Source organism: Ctenopharyngodon idella, chromosome 3 (genome assembly GCF_019924925.1).
Source record: "Ctenopharyngodon idella isolate HZGC_01 chromosome 3, HZGC01, whole genome shotgun sequence".
Classification (NCBI taxonomy): Eukaryota; Metazoa; Chordata; class Actinopteri; order Cypriniformes; family Xenocyprididae; genus Ctenopharyngodon; species Ctenopharyngodon idella.
The window spans coordinates 27602612-27617078 of NC_067222.1; the positions used below are offsets into that span (position 1 = coordinate 27602612).

Sequence of the window (14467 nt, forward strand, 5' to 3'; positions counted from 1 at the left end):
TTAAAAAAGACGAAGTGCTGTGAAAAATCGCATTGCCATCTCACATTCTACCCTTCAGAAGACAGGAGTGACATTTGAATAATTCTAATCAATGCCACATCATCGTTCCCCACTGAGTTTAGAGAATGCTCATGTCACTCAGAGTAATTTGTGTCACTTGGGGTTAGCGACGGTTGACTTTTTATTCTGCCTCTTTTCGGTGGCCCTCCTGTACATCCTGGGTGACTTGTTTCTCTCTACTCTACTGGAGAATCAATACCGCAAATAGCCATAATAGAATTACTGAAGAACAAACTACTCTCTGTTTACTTTCCCTCCGACCCTGATGGGATGTGTGTGGAGAAGGGAGCAGTATGACAGCAGGTGGGAAGATGCAGGGCTGTTTAGAGGAATGAACACCAATCAGAGCTCGCCTCAACATCTCCGCAGGGGGAGGAACACAAGCTGGGTTGGTTCGACTTGTGTGAAGTAGGAAAGTTTACAAATAATGGTGTTGGTGGCCTGCCAGATTCCATGTTAGGGATTTGTTTGTGTATGTCTGTCAGGAGCTGGAAGAGGTCATTCATCATCTGAATGGAGTTTTGAGTGACTCTGATTGGACGATATCATGCATTGGTGAGCATGTCAGGAAAATGAATGCCATGTTGATTTCATAATTAACTTATTATTAGTGATTTTGAAAATAGCTGAACCTTGCATAATGTCTTTTCACAGGCTGCAACAGGTTGTAAGGTCCATTTTATAATGGGGCTGGATTATAGCCAGCTTTTAGTAAGGCAGACATGTTTCCAAAGATTCATTCACATGCAAAACATTTATGTACAATGAAAAGGGAATGCATTCATTTATTAATTTGCTTATTCACTTGCAAGAATTGAGAATGCCCTCTAAATTTTAGAATAAAAATACCTCATAAAATATTTTAGATATCTATAAAGTAGGCTACATAAGCATGTATTTAGGACTTTTTTTTTCTTTTTTTTATCAAATTGTTCAAACACTATTGTCACATGAACAGAATAGAGGTCTTTTGTATATATTGAATACATTTAAATATGAATCTGACATTCATTGCTGATTTTTCTCAGGCTTTTATTCTAACTTTTTTTTTTTAAAGAAATTTAAGGGAGACCAGGGAGTGTTGTAACACGAGGTCAGTAGATGTCAGTATTATCAGACACTCCAATCTCCTTTTTGAGCTCACAGTTGAAGTGGCATGTGACTGTCAGCACCATTGTAGACTTTCTGACAAAAAAAAAAAAAAAAAAGATTTTCAGGGAAGAAAGTAAATTTTTTTTTAATCGAGATTATTTTTTGCCTAGCAATCATTGTATTATAGATACACTAATTTGACTTGCATATCCTAAAGTAGCCATTTATCTAGTTTAATTTGATGCTTTGCATTCATGCTAACTTCAAACCCACATGCTAAACTGTTAGCTATGTTATGGCTGTTTGGGGTGGGGATAGTTGTAACAGTCCATTGAAAATGTTACAACCAACCCCTTATGATGATTCCAATGTGTCCAGTCCAATCACATCCATAAGGAAGAGTTTTTGCTTCACATCAAGGGATTTATGTGTTAAATGTGTTTCCATCATAGTTTATGTGCGTCTTCTTATCAAATAAAAACATTATCCGCCTAAATTGAGTATACATTTTTGTGCACATTTTTACAATTTATGCACATCTTGGAGTTTCCATCCAGTGTTTTATTTTATTTTATTTTTGCGATATCTTAAAATTTACTTAAAATACACATAGCTAGTGACTAAACCCTATGTGACAGGAATACACACTCACAAACACTTACACAAACACACACATGGCAGTTGTTTTTGTGCTGAATTTTAAGTCCTAAATGAAATGCATTATGTTTGGTAGCACTTTACTTTAAGCCTTTATTTATAAAGCATTATGAAAGATAATGCATAAAATGCATTATAATATTTGCAGATTTCTTGTTACAGCTGAAATTATTGTTTGTCATGTGTTTTAATGCATTATACTTTCTAAAGCGTATTCAATGAATAGATAAGTGTTTTATAATGTATTATAACCGACTGTTGTTACAATGATTTATGAGACCATACAATGCATTATATGGAGCATTAATTTTTATAATGCATTATACATAAAGGCTTTAAGTAAAGTGCTTCCTAATGTTTTTTGTTTTTTTATACAAAACTGATTATTCATTGTTCTTCCATAAAGTTTTTGCATAAATCATATAGTGTGGATGTTATTTCAGCAAATCAACTCTCTTTGATACATCTATCCCCGGCTAGTGTTACAACTCACCCCAGTAGTGGGGTAGGTTTTAACAACGGAACTCTTTGTATTTGACATTAAATCACATAATCTGTGATTGTGTTGTACAAGTCCAAGTGAGTTTTAAATGTAGTAGACAAATGTGGCTACAGTGTATTAAACTTTGAGAGATCTATAACCACTGAATTACTGATGCTCAAACAAAAAGTGTTACTTCCATCCCTGGTCTCCCCCTATATTTTTAGTCAGACAGGATACATTAAATTTATCAGTGACAGTGACAGTAAAGACATTTATAATGTTATAAAAGATTTATATTTCATATAAATCCTGTTCTTTTAAACTTTTGATTCTTCAAAGAATCCTGAAGAAAATGTAATGTAATGGCTGATGATTCTTCTTTTTTTCAGAAACATTAAAAAAATCTTATTGTCCCCAAATTTTGAATGGTAGTGATACTATTGTTCATTATTGACTGAACATAACCATTTAATACATTTACATTTATACAACTTTAAAATGTTATAAATGTATATGTTATGTAGAAAATAACATTAACCAAATTTAATAAATGCTGTAAAAGTATTTTTCAGTATTTCATATTGCATTAACCAATAATAATGATGATAATGAATAACAGCTTTGTTGTAAAGTATTAACATTATTTGTGACAGTGTATTGAATAACACCTAGCATTATATGCATGGAACAGTTGTGTAATGTGATTTACTCCCCATTTTTAGCAGGAAGGATGTAGGAGTGCTTCAGTCTCTTTTTGGCAACAGCGTCACACTATGGTTTCTCTTCTTTTGCATTAGGGTGATGAGGATCAGCTGACTGTGGCATTTGAACATGCACTTTTGGCAGAGATGCTAGGTAGCACTATTTGATAGTGTGTTTGTAGATGTGTGAGCTCTGGTTTACTCTCTCTGATGATGGACGTTTAAAGACAGTACAGAGAGTGGGAATAGAACCCAAAAATAGCCGCATTGTTTGCTTTATTCTCCCAACAAAAAGAGAACAGCTGTAGACACCCCTTTGCTGTGAATATTTTATGAAGGCTTATGGCTTGGCTCTAGTGCTGGTACCCTGTTTAGTGGAGGGGGTTGCCTAGCCGACGACAAGAACCCTGCAGAGCCTTTTTATCTATTTTTACCTGTTTTACTATTTTAGAGAATTGCAAGTCCAGTGAGGCTTGAAAGATTGGCTTTTGGAAAGCCACAGAAGGAACTACTAAAGAAAGTTTAGTAATTTAATTTAGTAATTTTAGTAATTAGAATTTTTTTTTTTTTTTTTTTTTTTTGAAATAACCCAATAATAATACCAAATCCACAGTCAAATCCAGCTTTATTTAATCTTTATTTCCCCCCAAGGGATCTTAATGGCCCCTATTTCCCATTATTTAAATCCATCAGAATTCTTTGACTGTTCTTTATATTTATGCTTTAAGGCAGTGGTTCTCAGGGGCCCACTAGGGGGCCTCTGTAAACTTCCAAGGGCCCCTAATAAGTCTTAAAATTTATTTAAATTTAGTTATGTTACCAGTCCTAATTAAAATGCTAAAATGCTAAAAAACAACAACAACAACAAAACACACTAAAAATGTGTACAACATTAAACTTGATCTGTGTTTATTACATATCAGCTTAGACAGGATGGCCTTTGATTATTGTCTAGGACAAGTTGAAAGTGAAGTCTATACATTTTTCATGTTTAATATTTCTCCTGTCTACACTCCTAAGAAAAATGGTTCTAAACAGTACAAAATTAGGGTTCTTCGGCTTGTAACAATAGCAGAACCCTTTTTGGTGCTAAATAGAACCATTTTTATAAGGTTCCATAAAGAACTATGCTTTGAAAGTGCTATATAGGTTATCAATGGTGTTATAAATAACCTTTTTATTATAGTTTATTTTATATTAGTATATTTACAGTTACAGTGTGTCTCTTCTATTTGTTTATGTAAAAACAATTATGTTTATTAAGGCTGAAATTAGCAAAAATGGGCAGTATGTGAGCCCTTTACAATGTTAAAAGGAAAAAGTGATATATAAAGTACTAATTTAAAAACAAATCTAACAATATATGGATCATAAATTCAATATCTGTCTTACTTAGTTGAAGAAGAGAAGATAAGTATCCTTAACTGAATAGAGCTGCTCACACTTACATGTTCTGTTAAACTAAAAAGAGACATGACTGGTAGGAAACCAACTTGAAAGTTAAAATTTGTAGACATTTTAAGAAATAAATAATTTACTTGTTTAAGAGTGTGTTGGCAGTCTGTGTAATTGGATGGCTGCTGAGCTCCAGAAAATCAGTAATGAGGTGGCTTTGACAGTTACAGATTTGAAAAACAAAAAGGCAGGAAAAAAGAACCCTAAACTGTAACAAAGAACCATTTCAGCATATAAAGAGTTCTTCAAGATGATACAGTTCTAAATAGAACTGTAAAGAACCTTTAAAAAAACATCTTAAAAAAAACAACAGTACCGGTTTTTTTGCAGTTCTGTTTTTTTTTCACTAATGCACAGAAGTTACAAACTACATTTGTTTTATTAGAGCCATTGTACACTAATAGCTTGCCCTGTACGTGTGCTTTGGTGTCCTGTGTACAGCTCTGAATCTACTGAGGCCTGGTCATGCTTAGTCCTTTCTGTAGATCCAGTAAGCTCTTTTTGGTGTGAGTGAATTCAAGCGTGCACCTCCAGGTCATGGTTGATTACATTTTTCAAGATTTAACAGAAATTTCTTCTAGTGTCCCAGAGGTAAGGGTGTCTAGAGAGAGCTTGCCTTGTTGCTTGAATTAGTCTGCAACGCTTGCCATTGGCATTCCTGTTGATATTCCTTGCTGGTGTGGTCATTCTGAAATGTATTTATAAAGAATGGCAGCTCTCGAATTTTTAAAGGATCAGCTAAATCTATTGTGCTTGCAGAGAATCAGGAGCTAACCTCATTTTTAATTTTGCACACCAGACATGTATTTTTGTATCAAAAAAGCATGATTTATTTACTGCAATGAGGATAGGGATTGCATGCTCAATTAGACATCGCTTTGATGTGAACGCTTAACATGATTTCATTGCAGTTAAGATACAGCCGAGAGCTTCCAACCACATTATCAGCTGCTAGCGGTTTATCACGCGCGCTCACGCGTCAGAAATGTGTTGCATGCGTGCAGCACCACGGACAGCGCCACTCGTTCTCTGCCCGTTGTGCTGAAGTAGTACGCAACAGCTTGTGCAAAGTAGGCAAATCTATCCTATCCTAGTACACTCTTTCTCTGATTAAACTTAAACTATAAGGATTATAAAATGGCAGTTTAGTCCTTTGTCTAAAGACGTCTTTATAAGTTGAATAGGCAGCATCATAGCAGCCTTAAACTTTTTAAACAAGATAGACATAGATTTGAGACATTTTCAGCCCATTTCATGTACCTTTGCTCGTTTCATATTTAAAATATTAATTTTATGACACGTATATTTTGCTGTACATTATGTGTAAATGGTTTTTGTAAGAGCTCATTTTCGTGGAATGTAAGACACTTCAGATGCAGCATTTGCGTGGCTTTGTAGTGTACAGACGCCTTCACGATTAAATAAATCCACGTGTTTGTGAACTGCATAACATATCAGTCTGACTTAAACCATAATGGCCAAATAATGTTCCTCAAAACGGATATTATATTACTGTTGACCGTTTCCTCCGGTTGATTTTTTTTAGCGAGTAAATTTGCGCAATTCTATCTTCCCAAATGCAAAAGCGCAAACACGAACGGCACAGTTTCCTCATTCCAATGTTGGATATAAAACCATTTTATGAGCTACCTGCGCTCAGCACTACGTTAGCAGGATAGTCTCACACGCAAGTATGCCACAACGACATGCCACAGCACTTCACTGCGTGTTTTAATATTCGTCAAACGCGTATCCCCCGCACGCCGTCACAGTTTTGTGGTAATTGTATTTTTTTCTGCTCCTTTTTTCTCTTACCGTCTCTCGTAGGTTCTTTTAGACACGGCACTGGAGAAAAGGGGAGTTGCCGGTACACACATCTCGAGAGCAAATCATTCATGTGTGTGCAACATGCTCCATCTCGTGAGACGCAGGTGAAAGGGACTCTGAACTCGCCAGCGTCAGTGCGCGCTCACATCCGCGTCGCTCAGTTGGAGTTCTTCTCCGCAGTTCAGCGAGCGTGAGGCAATGCGAATTCACCTGCTGGAGCACTGTGATCACGCTGCGGGGGAACCGAAGTTGGTATTTGGTTTATAAAATATGGTTTTCACCACATAATATTTGGAATTACGGACTTTTAATGTGGATTGAGAGTGCAGATAAATTAGACATCCCTGAGCAACTGAAGCAAGAACACTGAAGGAAAGCGATGCAACTCGCTCCCTTCCACCAAACCTCGAGACGAAACAGGTTTTTCTTTTTTCTTTGGGAATATATACGCAGTGTGGAAAAGGATTTGGGAAGATTTGCGTACCTTTGGGAAACAAATCCAGTTTCGATTAGAAATAGGAAGGACCAGTAAGTTAAAACAGCAGACGGAGGCAGTACACACGGTCAGACTACTGAATGCGATTTCCCTTCCAGACAAATCGGTTGCATTCTCGTGACAAACTTAAGGAGTAGACACCGTCGAAAAAAATGGAAAGAACATCAACGGATAACAGCGATCATTTGGATTTTCTAGATATGGGAGTACAGATTTAATTTTTTTGGTCTAAATGAACAAATCGATTGGGAAAATACGAAAAAGACTCAGAATTATCACTGAGTTTTTGCTCGTAATGTAATTGGCTGAAGACAAGTCATTTTGTGGACGGTTAAGCAGAGGTTATGTAATGCAAGAACTGAGAATGACATTTCCTTGTCACAGAGCTGCAAGCTGGAATTTTGCCTCAATTTGATTAGACGCTGTTTTCGTATAGGATCTTTTTTGAAAATCAACGTCGCTCTTTTTTTAGTGCCCTGCGGCACGCGATTTTGATGTCAGAGGAGGTAAGGTAACTCCTTATTGCAGTTAATGTTTAGTCTTTATCCCTTTATTATAAACACACAATGTCTTTTACTCCTATTTAATATCTCTGGCACTGCTTAAAACACCCTGACGTTAGTTTTTGGGTTGAAATACTGTTCTGTCTTTTGTTTTTTGTTTTTTAAATCCTATTTTATGGCACATTTTGTCTCCAGTTCCGTTGCAGAAGTAACGCTGAACACTTTGCTTCTAATTAGAATGATAAGAATTCTGTGTCGCGTTTAAATGATAAACTAAACGCGCAGAAAACATATTTCGAAATAAATTAAAGTCAAAAATACGACGCGAGGACAATTGTATGTTTGTAGACATGCTTTTCTATGACCTCACAGAAACTTAGAAGATAAAAAAGTAGGTACCTGCTCAAACCAGCTAACAAAACCGTAAGATACTGGCGGTTAATTATCTACGTTGTGTGTCTGAGCTGCATTATAAGACGGACAGTCACACATTTTCAGTGCAACAGTTAGAATGGGAAAAAAATCTCACGCTGTGCTAATTTCACGAGTTAGATTAGCTTTGGGAGGTGACTGCGGAGACTCCGGTTTATGTTGTTGACGCAAATGTAACAGCAGGAGTGTTCTGAATATTTTTGTAGATGTTATAACATGAAAAATTAGATTTTTTTTTCTGTATTGTTTTGGCTCAGGTCGTGCCCATCACTGACCTATAGGCCACCTGCCAGACTAAAGCTGAATATTATTTGGCTTTGTCATGAATCTGCTTGTTAACAAACGTTCCAGGACCATGACAGCAAATATGATCAGCTCAGAGACAAAACATTTACCAAGCTACATCATCTAGTGACATTGACGTCTCAACTATTTCATTTTTTGCATTGTCACAAATATGCTGTACAGTAAACATTTTCATATTTAAAGTAAGTAAAGTAATTTATACTTTTCACTTTTTTACTTTTTTAACATTAAAAATACATCGTAAGGGTAAGGTAACTTGCAGTTTCATATTTTTGTGTCAGATGTGTGCAGTTTCATGTCTTATTTTATTGTTTATAACATTATTTAAAGGGTTAGTTCACCCCAAAATGAAAATTCTGTCATTAATTACTCACCCTCATGTCGTTCCACACCTGTAAGACCTTTGTTCATCTTCAGAACACAAATTAAGATATTTTTGATGAAATCCGAGAGGTATCTGACTTCTCCATAGACAGCAATTTAACCACCAATTTCAAGGTCCAGAAAGGAACTAAAGACGGTAAAATAGTCGACGTGACTGCAGTGGTTCAACCTTAATTTTATGAAGTGACGTGAATACTTTTTGTGCGCAAAAACAAAAATAATGACTTTATTCAACAATATCTTCTCTTCTGTGTCATTCTCATATGCTGTTTACGTTCAGCGCTTCCAGGTTCTACGTCAGAACGTCGGCTCAGTATTAGCTGACGCTGTTCACGTAAGAAGCAGCACGACGCATTTGTGTGATGCTGATGCCGGAGCCGGCCAATAATCAGTCTGCGTTCTGACGTAGAACCTGGAAGCATTGAACGTAAACAGTAAACAGTCACACAGACTTTTTAACAATGTCTTTAGTACCTTTCTGGACCTTGAAAGTGGTGGGTAAATTGCTGTCTATGGACAAGTCATATTCCTCTCGGATTTCATCAAAAATATCTTAATTTGTGTTCCGAAGATGAACGAAGGTCTTACGGGTGTGAAACGACATGAGGGTGAGTAATTAATGACATATATTTCATTTTTGGGTGAACTAACCCTTTAATAATCGATACACAGTTGCTGGAGAGGCCAATTTTTATGTAGTTTCGAGTCGTCATGTGGCCCTTCCATTGTAACACCTGTACTTATTAAAATAAAAAAAACAAAAACAAATTTGAATAGGTTTGTATATTCACATTATATTATTTAATGACATGAACAGTAAGGGACCAGTTACATCATCACTGCGTTTTTATATTGTAAAGTTCATTCAACAACAGCGGACATTAAACGGAACAATTTGTTGCTTTTTCGTTGCTGTCATATATTGAATTGTCTGTCACAGGGCTGATGGCTCTTAATCAACTACTATTGTAGGGGTATAACTATTCTTTGTTTCACAATATCTATTGTTTCCAAATTATCATAAGCCCAGAAATTAATATTGCAGTAATATTACATCAGTAGACATCAAATAACTAAAACACAAATGTTTTCACTGATCCTGCTAGGCTTGGGGTCTCGTTGCTCTTTAGCATTGATTTATGTATAAAATCATAGCTCAGAGAGATTTAGTTATACACATACAGCCAGATTAGCCATTAAAAAGGCTGCACCCCCAGTATCAGAGTCCTGGAATTACATTTTACTCCATACAATTTAAACATTTTAAACGTACAAATTTACATTTTAGTACTGATATTAAAGCGTAATTTTGCAGATTTTCAACCCACTTTGTATTACACTGTTGGTGGTATATGTAAATGAACAATGTTTACACATTCTCCGTGTTACCTGGACCAAAAAATTCATGTTTATTTGTCAGCAAAAGTTTTTGACAGCTCCAGGGCTTTTGTGAAAACTACAGATTTTTTGTATTCCCGCCCACGGACAGTCGAATCAACAGAGGGTTATTAACAGTTATTGTAAGAGTGGGTTCATCTCTGAAATTTTTTATCATACTTTGTCTACTCTTTGAACAGCATTATGGTAAAAATGGAACACTATGGCAACAGCTTTCATACCTGACAGCGTTTTGCTTTGGGAGGTACGGAGCAGCAGTTTCTTTCAGCTTTTTCCCCTCCATTTGGCCTAAAACACTTGTGTTCATAGTCAGAGGTTTTTCAGATTGTCTGTCACAGCGTTCTCTCCATATTTACGATTCTTTGCAGCCTACAACGCGCTGGAACCTTTACTGGAAACCAAAAATAAACATTAAATGTTTAATACAAGTCAACACCATTATAACTAAAAGTTTGCTAAGAAGTATTTCCTTCTAAATCAAGCCGATATTTAACTGTGGTAAGCCTATCCAATGTGGAACAGTGGGAGTGGCCATGGACGGCCCGGTGCATTATGGGTGTAGCGATTTGGCAAAAGGGAAGACAGCCTTTTTCCTCTGTTTTCTCTAGTCAGTCATCACTGGTTTCAATTTTTTTTCACCTTTCTACTACACAGACAGCCAAGTTTAATTGAAAGCCCATTTTACTAGAAGTACCCCTTTAAATATATGCCGTATGGTAGGTTATAGGATTTATGAATGCATGCATCATGAGAGACAGTGAGGAAGACTTTGTGGGAATGTGTGTGAGAAACGGATGGTGAAAGGGTTGTTGTTGAATATGTAGGGTGGCTCAGAGTTTGCAAACAAAAGAGCGTGTGGTAATATAACAACCAATAAGGACTGGCAGCGTTAAGACGAGAGGGAGGGAATGAGGAGGACCTGCTTGAGTGCTCTTCACTCTGCACTCACTGCACACACACACACACACACACACACACACACACACACACACACCTGTACACTTACTGCGGGGTCTTTTACTTTAGTCAGGTGCTCTTCAGCTCTCTCAGAGAAAGTAACTCAGGGCGAATCGCTACTCCAGAGTCCAACCACCCCTGATCTCCTACCCAAATCAAACAACACTGCAGAATTCCTTTGTGATTTGTGTAGTTCTTGTGCACATTATTATTACACAAAACACATTCTGTATTACCTTGAAGAAATGTCTAGTGCTTAAGATGGATTTGTAGACCACAGTACTGATCAGTGGGCTGCTGCACCTGATACATTGGAGTCTGAATTCCTTAGTGACCATAAATTCATAAAAGAACTGTTTCAGCACTGCTCCTGCTCCATGTTGTGTTGTTGCTGAGCGTCTTAATAACTGAGTGAAATTCCCAAGGATCTTTGCAACTCATTAGGTGTTCCATGGCTTTGAACACATTGAGGTTCAGTCTGGTAAAGCTGGTTGTTGAGTTGTCAGGATGTTTGTGTCCCCCAGCATGGCCACACATTCAGTGCTGCTGTCTGACTGCACTCACACCTGCTGAAAACTCAGCACTGCCTTTGGGTGAGTGAGTGGTTGTGTATTTTTAAGGATTATAAAAGCAGTGGAGAAAGAGTGTAATTTGCATTACTGAAGCACTATGTATTGTACATATGTATTGTAAGTCCCCCTGAAATCAAAAAGTTTTTTTTAGCTTTTAGTATGAATATGTTAGCCTTATGTTTATGACATATATGCATTCAAAACTTAAAGTCTCTCACTTCCGCTAAAATGGATCACAGATTTTTATGACATCAAGGCGGACTTCATCTTCTCATCAGATCTTCTGTCCAATCAAATGCTCTCTAGAATCTGAAGTCCCGCCCCCTCCTATACGGTAAACAGACGCTGAAGCTGCGGCTGAAATCGGTCACTTGTTCACACATTTACTAGTTACTACATGGTGAATGGCACATAGTGCACTATATAGAGGATAGGGAACGATTCAGACAGTGTAAACATGCTTTCCATTGATGCGAATGACGTTTTTCGCGTTAGCGTCACGTGAACCGCTGCAGTGTGAGCACAGCCTGCTCCGGTCCAGAGACATAAGAGAACACAGAGCGGATCATATCCGCGAGTCGGCGCAGGCCATAAAACATATTGGACCCATCAGAATGTTGTATTTTAAAGCGATATAGAGGAGATTAGGAGGAGAAACAGTTCAAGATTAGAAGGAAACCAAAGCTTTATCGAGCTCAGCGGCTCTGGTTGAGCCATGATATAAACAAAACGCTATTTCGCTATTTTAAAAAAGGGGCGGAGTTGTTTGATATATCCTGCCCTGTCTTCCAGTTTCAGTTGAAATTACATCAACACATTGAATAATGCTGCACGTTCCAAGACACTTCAGTGGGCCTTTAAATGATTGCTTATAGAGAGATGGTATGATTAGGTTTAAACAATATTATAAAGAACATTTAGTTCAACATCAAGACATTAATACATTAATACATTTATGTTACAGAAGACTGACATTTTAGAGAGATGCTGTTCTTTTGAATTTTCTATTCATCAAAGAATCCTAAAAAATGTAACAAATTTAAGCAGCACAACTGTTTTCAACATTGATAAATGTTTCTTGAGCAGCAAATCATCATATTAGAATGATTTCTGAAGGATCACGTGACACTGAAGACTGGAATAATGATGCTAAAAATTCAGCTTTGCCATCATAAGAATAAATTACATTTTAAAATATTTTCAAATAGAAAATGGTATTTTAAATTGTAATATTTTACAATATTACTGTTTTTACTGTATTTTTGATCAAATGCAGCGGTGGGTATTGAAACTAAGAAATAATAATTTAAATATACTTTTACTTGTCATTTACTTGCTTTATAAAATTAATGAGATTGTAAGTTTTTAGTGTAAAGCTCTGATGAATGTAGTCTAGAAAGCAATCTTACTCTTTCTTCTCATCTCTGTGCTGTGATGGTAGGGGATTAGTGCTGAGTTTAGCTTCAGAATCTGTGAACCAAATCACACTCTTCTCTTTCTTAACCGCTCCTAATTGATCGAGTTAGGAGGTAGCGCATGTGAAATATTCCTCATGGCCACCAGCTGTTTACTCTGGAAAGAAAGAAGCACACTCTGCATACAGAGCAGCTGCAGGTGCTGCTAGAGGACCTCAATGAGAACACTGACATCATCTGCCTGCATCCAACTGTGGAGGGCATAAGATCTCTACCTGCCCTCGAGCCAATCAAATCTACCAGTTTTCTTGCAAATTATTTTGGGGAAACTTAAATTGGACATTGCAGCTCCACATAACGTGTTTTGTGAGAGAGCTAAGCTTGTTACAACAGGTTTACAAAATGAAAAATATTCACACTGACAGTGTCAAAAAGAATTTTCGATTAGGGTTGACAGGTGGCATGAGTGAGCGTGTTTGTAGGTGGAGTTTTTCTATGTGACAAAGTTATGCAAATAAGCAGTGATGTGATGTTGTGACCAGCAGTGTTTTTTTAAAAAAGTGTTACGTGGAAACCTGTATTGTCGGCATTCTAAATGACTTTGATTAATATGTTGATAATCAGTCACTGTTCTGTTCACTGTTGTAATTTATATACAAAATATTTCCTTAGCAGAATGCTCATTTTTATCAGCAAGAAAGCCCATTGATTTTAAAAATAACATTAGATCTTATTTTTAAAAGGCAATGCATCTTGTTGTTGGTGGTATTTTATCGTAAGTGTCATTTACCATTTTTTTTTTTCTCCACCATTTTTTGCCATGGATGATTGTGTCCCCCACCACTTTATAAAATAGCTTCCGGCAGGAATGCATGTAATAGAGGAAGCATCCCCACTTGTCATACTAGAGCTCATTTTATTTGTGTGTTTAATAATGAGCAGTGATCCAAATCTGTTATTTGTTGGCCTGGTTTCATTAAGCCAGGAGTGGGCCTTAGTACAATTAGGACATTCAAGTAGCATTTATAAATGTTAGAAAAAAAAAAAGACAAAATAACAAAACAACGACACTGACATATTTTAAGATATGTCAGTGCAAGTTGCTTTCAGTTTAGACAGCTCAAACATGCATTTTAGTCTGGGACTATACTTAAGCCTTGTATGTGAAAATGGGCATTGATGTCAGGGTTTTTCCTGGGTCAAAAATGGTTTTCGGTGGTGGCTGACAGACATGGTCATCGACACAAACATTAAAAAGTACCCTACCCATGTGATCTGCGAGCCCAATACTGACAATAAATTACCTGCAGCTCTCACTGTAATCCTTTCTTGCCCTCTTTTTTTTTTAAATATCTTTGTAAGAAAAGATGCTTCTTTGCTAGACCTGATAATTATTTTGGTAAATATATTAATAAAAATTAATAATCAATATTAAAAAGTAGCATTAAAAAGTTTATTTTAACTAATAGTCTAATTTTCTACCATATACAATTGAATGCACCTAGCTAACATCAACTTGTTTTGTTCTGGTTTCACCTCACTCCAGTCTAAACTAACTGATATTATAGGTAATTTACTACACATTGTCATATAAATAACCTGAAAATACTGTGGATTATTAAGGCTAATAATGGGGGTTGTTTGTTTATATATATATATCAGAGGTTGCGTTAGACTTGCGTTTCGCCGTCATTTTGATGGACAGGATCGTAAAAAAAATCCATCATA

The 14467-nt window shown here is 36.5% G+C and overlaps 1 protein-coding gene across 6 annotated transcripts in view; it reads left to right on the plus strand.

Annotated features, from left to right (window-relative positions):
- The first annotated feature begins 6397 nt into the window (after positions 1 to 6397).
- The window catches only part of cacna1ia (calcium voltage-gated channel subunit alpha1 Ia), a 203365-nt gene continuing 195295 nt past the window's right edge, over positions 6398 to 14467 (plus strand). For 5 of the 6 annotated variants that reach the window (XM_051887611.1, XM_051887615.1, XM_051887612.1 and 2 more), the window contains exon 1: positions 6398 to 7278. The gene's annotated coding sequence lies outside the window, so the exon portion shown is untranslated. The remainder of the gene's footprint in view (positions 7279 to 14467) is intronic. The other variant, XM_051887613.1, reaches the window with a different exon arrangement.